This window comes from Dipteris shenzhenensis, chromosome 2 (assembly GCF_047967505.1).
Source record: "Dipteris shenzhenensis isolate YYH24624 ecotype China chromosome 2, Dip_SZ_1.0, whole genome shotgun sequence".
Lineage (NCBI taxonomy): Eukaryota > Viridiplantae > Streptophyta > Polypodiopsida > Gleicheniales > Dipteridaceae > Dipteris > Dipteris shenzhenensis.
The window spans coordinates 34164706-34171201 of NC_141597.1; the positions used below are offsets into that span (position 1 = coordinate 34164706).

At 41.9% G+C, this 6496-nt stretch overlaps 1 pseudogene across 1 annotated transcript; it reads left to right on the forward strand.

The window, feature by feature from the left end:
- Positions 1-3154: 3154 nt before the first annotated feature.
- On the forward strand, positions 3155-5115 carry LOC147904665 (cytochrome P450 716B1-like; annotated as a pseudogene). The gene is made up of 3 exons (XR_015543608.1): positions 3155-4169; positions 4301-4488; positions 4593-5115. The product of XR_015543608.1 is annotated as a cytochrome P450 716B1-like (transcript).
- Positions 5116-6496: the final 1381 nt, after the last annotated feature.

A 6496-nucleotide genomic window follows, 5' to 3' on the forward strand; every position in this document is an offset into this window, starting at 1 on the left:
GAAGAGAGAGACAGACAGACAGACAGACAAACAAACAGATAGACGGACATACATTACATACATACATGCATATATATTATTTATATATATATATAGATAGATAGATAGATCTCAGATAGATAGATAGATAGATAGAAAGAGAGAGAGAGATAGATAGAGAGAGAGAGAGAGAGAGAGAGAGAGAGAGAGAGAGAGACATGGGGGGGGAAGTATTCATTTTCAAGCGATCAGTTTCATGGTTGAAATAAGAGTCACTTTGCTAGTTGCAACCACTGTGGTACTTTTGTTTGCTACTATTATGATGGTTAATTGCATATACTGAAATTGGGAGTGGGGGGAGTGAGAGAGGGAGGGAGGGACAGAGAGAAAGAGGAAGAGAAGGCAATATACTTTTGCAAGTGACTAACATAGTGCTCGAAACGGAGACCACTGCGGCTAGTTCTAGCCACTGTGAGTGTCTCATTAGGGATATATGCACCCTAACTTAAGCAATATAAAACTTTTCAAACTATTCTTTTAATTTGTTACCTTGCTAAAATATTCACATGAAGCAAGGCTCACCATCATCATCCATTCTTTTAATTTTGTTGCCCTTTAAAATCTTCACATGAAGCAAGCCAATTAGGTCATCGCACAATTGGACATAGCAACATGTATGTTTACTCAAATAGTAAGCTATATAGCAGGTTTACTGGGCACACGCAATGTGCTACAAACTCATACAATGTAGTAATGGCACATAGTGCATAATATAACACATTCAGTATGATACATTGAATTTTGTATGTGTGTGGTGCATCACATTAATTGTCATAGTGGTCTAAAGTCTGAATCCTAGCATAAGAAAAGAAACACCAACATAACCACAATGGCCAATTGCTTGTGTTGCACATCCGCCGCTATTGGAGAGAGAGAGAGAGAGAGAGAGAGAGAGAGAGAGAGAAAGAGAGGTAGAAAGGATATGTATTATTTATATTAGATCCAAGATATTTTTACAAGGTAGCTTTTGTCAAAGTCCACCTTTTATGAGGGATATATATAAAAATCTATAAAAACATCCGAAGTTCAATTCCTATATGTACTAAGGGCAATAGTAGCTCAGAAGAACTAGGCTCAAATTTCCTTCTCATCTTTTTTCACATTTGCTAGAGCTATCCCTAAAACTCATTTGGCTACATGTGCAAAGAAACTGGCATGTGCAACATTCTTTTCTTTTGAAATGTCAATTTTCAGACCATGAGGAGCTTGAGAAAATCCCACTTCTAGAGCCACCACCAATTTGCATTCGTGGGAAGGGGTGCAATTCATGTAGGGGGTGGCAATTTGTGTCTAAGGGGACAGGCAAATAAAAAGCCCTTATGCTCCTAGATCATGAACAAAATAGTAGGTCTCGGGGTAGTGGAGAAATGGACAATTGGATAGATAGATAGATACAAAGAGAAAAATATAATGAGAGGGCACAAAAGTAGAAATAAGAGATGAACTTATTCCAAAGAGTTGTCTACAATGGTTGGTAGATGCACCCACTAAAATCGTTGGAGAATGCTCTTATAGAGATAAATCTAAGGCGCAACAATGTGACAAGAAAATATTAAAAATTGCATGGGGTTATGATTTCAAGGTATACAAGCAATTCTACTTTTGTCTGCATTCTTTTTCCATCTTCATTTTTTAGGTTACTAATATGTATCCACCATTAAAGAAGTGCTAATTTGCTTTGCCCTTCAGTTGCAAGGTGGTTGCATGGTAATCAATTCAAGTGGGAAAATTGATAACACGTGTGATTGTGAGGTCATGAAAACTTTGACGTGATAGAAGAGAAAATGCCAAAATTACAAATCTCATAGTAAGCAAGATGAATTACATTGGAGCCATACGAGAAATTATTTACGTCAAGTGAGAGTCATCTTTGATGTCAAATGGTCCAAGATTATGTATAAAGATGCTCCATCTGTATTGTAAGCAAGATGAATTACATTGTAAGCACGTTGAATTACATTGAAACCATACGAGAAATTATTTACGTAAAGTGAGAGTTATCTTTGATGTCAAACGGTTCAAGATTATGTATAAAGATGCTCTAGCTACATTGAGGAAGGGTCTCGGAAGGGTTCAAATGAATTTTTTCCTATTGACTGAATGAGATTTCGAGATGATCTTACAAAAACATTCATTCCACTTTAGCATCATGAGCAAGAAAATAGATACTTTTTTTTATTATTATCGATTTCATTACATAACTAAGCAATAAATTTTGATTAATTCAAGGGAGAGCTCTATTTTTAAGGCTTATTAGAAGTTCTAGGGAGTTCTTACAAATTTTGGCTTTTGGACATGGTAGGAAGTGAGTGGACATATCATGGAGATGCTTGATATAGTACTTGCAATTTTTTTGAAAGAAGTTATAGTTAGTACTTACAAATTTTCAAAAAGAAGTTATAGGGAATTCTTACGAATTTTGGCTTTTGGACATGGCAAGAAGCGAGTGGGCATATCATGACATGGCTTGATATCGTACTTGCTAAATTTGGCTTTTAAATGTGGCATGAAGAAAGTGGGCATCATGGAGATGGCTTGATGTGTGTTGAGAGGGGTCACTCTCTGACAACTTCAAGTATGTTGAGAGGGAGTGGGCATACCATGGAGATGACTAGATGTAGTACTGGCAAAATTTGTGTTCTAGAGGTGGAGTGAAGCGAGTGGGCTTAATGGAGATGGCTTGATACGTGTTGAGAGGGGTCACTTTGTGATGGCTTGATGTATGGTGCAGGGTCACCAGAGTGAGAAGGGGGGGGGCGGGGTGTGTGGGGGGGGGCAGGCAAGCGAAAGTTATCAAGGATTGTCAAAAAGTCGGTGGCCAAAAATTTGGAAGTTCAAAACAATGAGGGAGATGATGAGCCGACCGTATGTACGTTAGCCAATCAAGAAATGCCACGAGGGGGAAATGAAAACTTTGAAAGGAAGAGAAAGGCGGTGGCCTACAAAAATCATAGAGACGGGGACCTTTAAATGAACGTACTAAGAAAGGACAAAAAGTTATACTAAGTTGACGATATATAAAACGTTTATTATTAAAATGTGTGTGCACAGACGAGGCCTATATAAAGAAGTAGAGCTTCTTATCAACTTCAATATCATCTTCAAAAACAATCTCTTTGTTTTTTGTCAACCTTCGAGCTCTCTCTGCAGCTTTCATGGCTTTCCTTGCCATCTTCTTCTTCCTTCTTCTCCTTCTTCTCCTCCTCCTCTTCCTCCTCTCCTCCCCCCCTTCCTTCTCTGCTCAATTCCGTCTCCTCCTCCTCCGCCTCCCCTCCCTCCCCCCCGGCCGCATGGGCCTGCCCTTCTTCGGCGAAACCTTCTCCTTCCTTCACTCCTGGCACCACCCCTCCAACCCCGACTCCTGGTACGACCTCCACCTCTCTCTATTCGGCCCCTCCTTCAAAACCTCCCTCTTGGGCTCCCCCACCATCGTCTTGCTCGGCCCCCTCGCCAACAAGTTCGTCCTCTCCAATGAGAATAAGCTTTTCGAGAGCAGCTGGCCTCGGTCGTTGCGGGAACTCGAAGGGAGAAACGCCGTCAGCATGGTGCAAGGTGACGCGCACTCCAGGCTCAGGAGAGCCGTCAATACCTTCCTCAACACCAAAGCGCTCAGAAAGTTCACATTCCGCATCGAGGATATCGTGGTGAGAGAGTTGACCCAAGGTTGGAATGCAACTCCCGACGGGCCTTCCCCGCCTTGCAGAAGTTGGCCTTCCAGTTGAACGCTGAGCTCTTCATGGGTCTCAAGCCGGGGTCTGAGCTCGAACTCCTCCAGCGGCACTACGCGCACTTCACAGCAGGCCTCGAGTCGCAGCCGCTAGATTTACCATGGACAGTATTTGGAAAAGCAAAGAAAGCGAGGAAGGTGCTGTTAGAGTACATGTTCGAGAAAATCACTACGCGCAGGAACGAACTTGCGGAAGCTACAACAGAATGTGAAGCCAGAGACCTGCTAGATCTTCTGGTGATGTCGAAAGATGAGGAGACCGGCAGCCTCTACACGGTGGAAGAGATCGGAGACAACATGTTGCTCATGGTCCATGCAGGTCAGGACACGACGGCGTCTGCCCTGGCGGTTATTTTGAAACATCTCTCTGGATCATCGAGCGTGCTAACTCAGCTCAAAGGAGGTACTGGCGTTGAATTTCCTGTGCTTTGTTGCTAGTGCTCCTACAATATGTTTTGTTGTTGCAAATTGACACATGTTTGCACACAGAGAGAGTGTGGATTACTATCAATCTTATACTGCTTTCTCTTGCAGAATGTAGGGCTCTGGCGGCTTCACAAGGTCCCGGCAATCGGATCAGTCGGGAGCAGCTCAAGAACATCGACCTTCTCCGGAACGTGATAAGCGAAGGTTTGAGGATGTGTCCCCCAGTCTCTGGCCTCTTCAAGCGCGCAAAATTCGACGTGGTCTACGACGGATTCACGATTCCTAAGGGCTGGACGGTACTGACCATCGACCCAAAAGTCTCAGCTTGAATGTAAATACATGAATCGTCGAGCGCTCTCCCCATTGCTATGGAATAATGTATGTGGGCTGTGTTATGCAGGTGCATTTGCCTCTACGCTACACACATCTCAAGCCGGAATATTTTTCTGATCCCCAAACCTTCGACCCTTCCCGGTTCGAGAAGACGAGAGCTGCAAGCTACGCCTACATTCCATTCGGCCAAGGGGCAAGAATCTGCCCCGGAATGGAGTTTGCGAAGGTGACGATGGAACTGTTCCTCTACCATCTACTCATCAGATACGACTGGCAACTGGTGGATCCCAATGAGAAAATCCTTGTGCGGACTTTTTCACCGTATCCTGAAAGGGGTCTACCCGTCACTCTAACATTTTCGACGTCATTGTCCTAGGAGACACCGTGTTTAACAGTCTTAGCACTGGAGGACACCCTGCGGGTTGAATACTACGCAGCAGCTCACATTGTTGAGCTTCACAAGCTCGTCATGCGGCCTCGTGTTGATTACCTTCAAGAAAGGGGTCATCCATAATCTAGTCAACTACGATTTACCAAACCCATCTCCTCGTAAACCTAATAGCTTGATGGATAACTTCATCTTTTTCTTTAACAAGCAGCCATGAGATTGTTGAGAGCGGTGGCCCGTCCCCAACCGATATACTACAATTTGCATAACAAATCTTATCTGCGTGAAATGTATTTACGATCTTGAGAAATCCTTATGATATGAAATGCTTACAAGTTGATAGGTGTGTGAAATGTATTCATGATCTTGAGAAATCCTTATGATATGAAATGCTTACAAGTTGATAGGCAATCCCGCAGCAGCTAGTGTGAGGAATTAAGTGAGGTTACATTAACACTCAGGTTAATGATATAGTTAACACAAACGATTGCACATTTATAAATACATTTGTAAATATGTTATAGACCAGTGGCAAAGCCACGAGCTCTTCATAAACTATAGTACATAAAAGGATTTATAGAAGTCAAGGTTCAAAGAATTACAACATACTCCTACAACTCCTTCCTCTCATATTCCTTCCACATCTTCCCAAGTATGATATCCACATCTTCCACAACAAGACAAAGCAACTATAGATGCACTTGATAGATGCACAAAATAGAGGGCGTGTCTATAGGCCTAGCTAGAATAGCAAAAATATGGGTGTGTCTAATAGCGCGTCTATTTGTGCATCTATTAGCACGTCTGCATTGTGAATTAGACGCGGATTTAGATGCAAAACAGAGAATACAAAAAGTGAGATTTTAGTGCAGGTTGATAAATGTACATCATTGCTTTCCAAAATTTGCCCATGATTACCAAAGCACATAATTTTAACAAAAATATCAATGCTTTTTTTGTGCTACTCAGGTGCTCATCGAAATCAGCATCACCAATGGTAGGCTCATCCTCATGGGTAATGGCCTCAATATCTGTATTTCCTATCTCATGATCATCCTTCTCTCTCGTATCACAGTCACCATTACCTCCATGGCCATGATCATCCTCCATACGCTCCATATTAGTAAATGTACTATACATCACTTTGAAACGTGGCATAATAGGTATGACATGTCACCACCTATTATTATTCACCATTGGTTGATAGACAACGAAATCCAAACACAAATACAATCATGTTATTTTCCTTGCATCGAAGGTATCAAATATTTAAAGTGAGTATTTTTATATGTGTGTACAATTCATGTTCACATTGTTGCGGTTGTACTAGTGTGTCCTTCTTACTTCGCCAAAACTTTGTGGAGTCAATAGTTACAAAGCCACTTACATGGTGTTTGATTGTTGCATTAGGGCCTCTTTCCACCACTTCCTTAAACCACTCTACATCCAAAACATACACAAAGAAGCCTCGAAAGTCAAGCTTAATCATATCTTGGATTATGCCACAATAATCATCCATGGCTCCATTGGCTCCCTCAAAGCTAGCAATTACACCGCAATCTTGTGTGTTTCTCTTATCATTA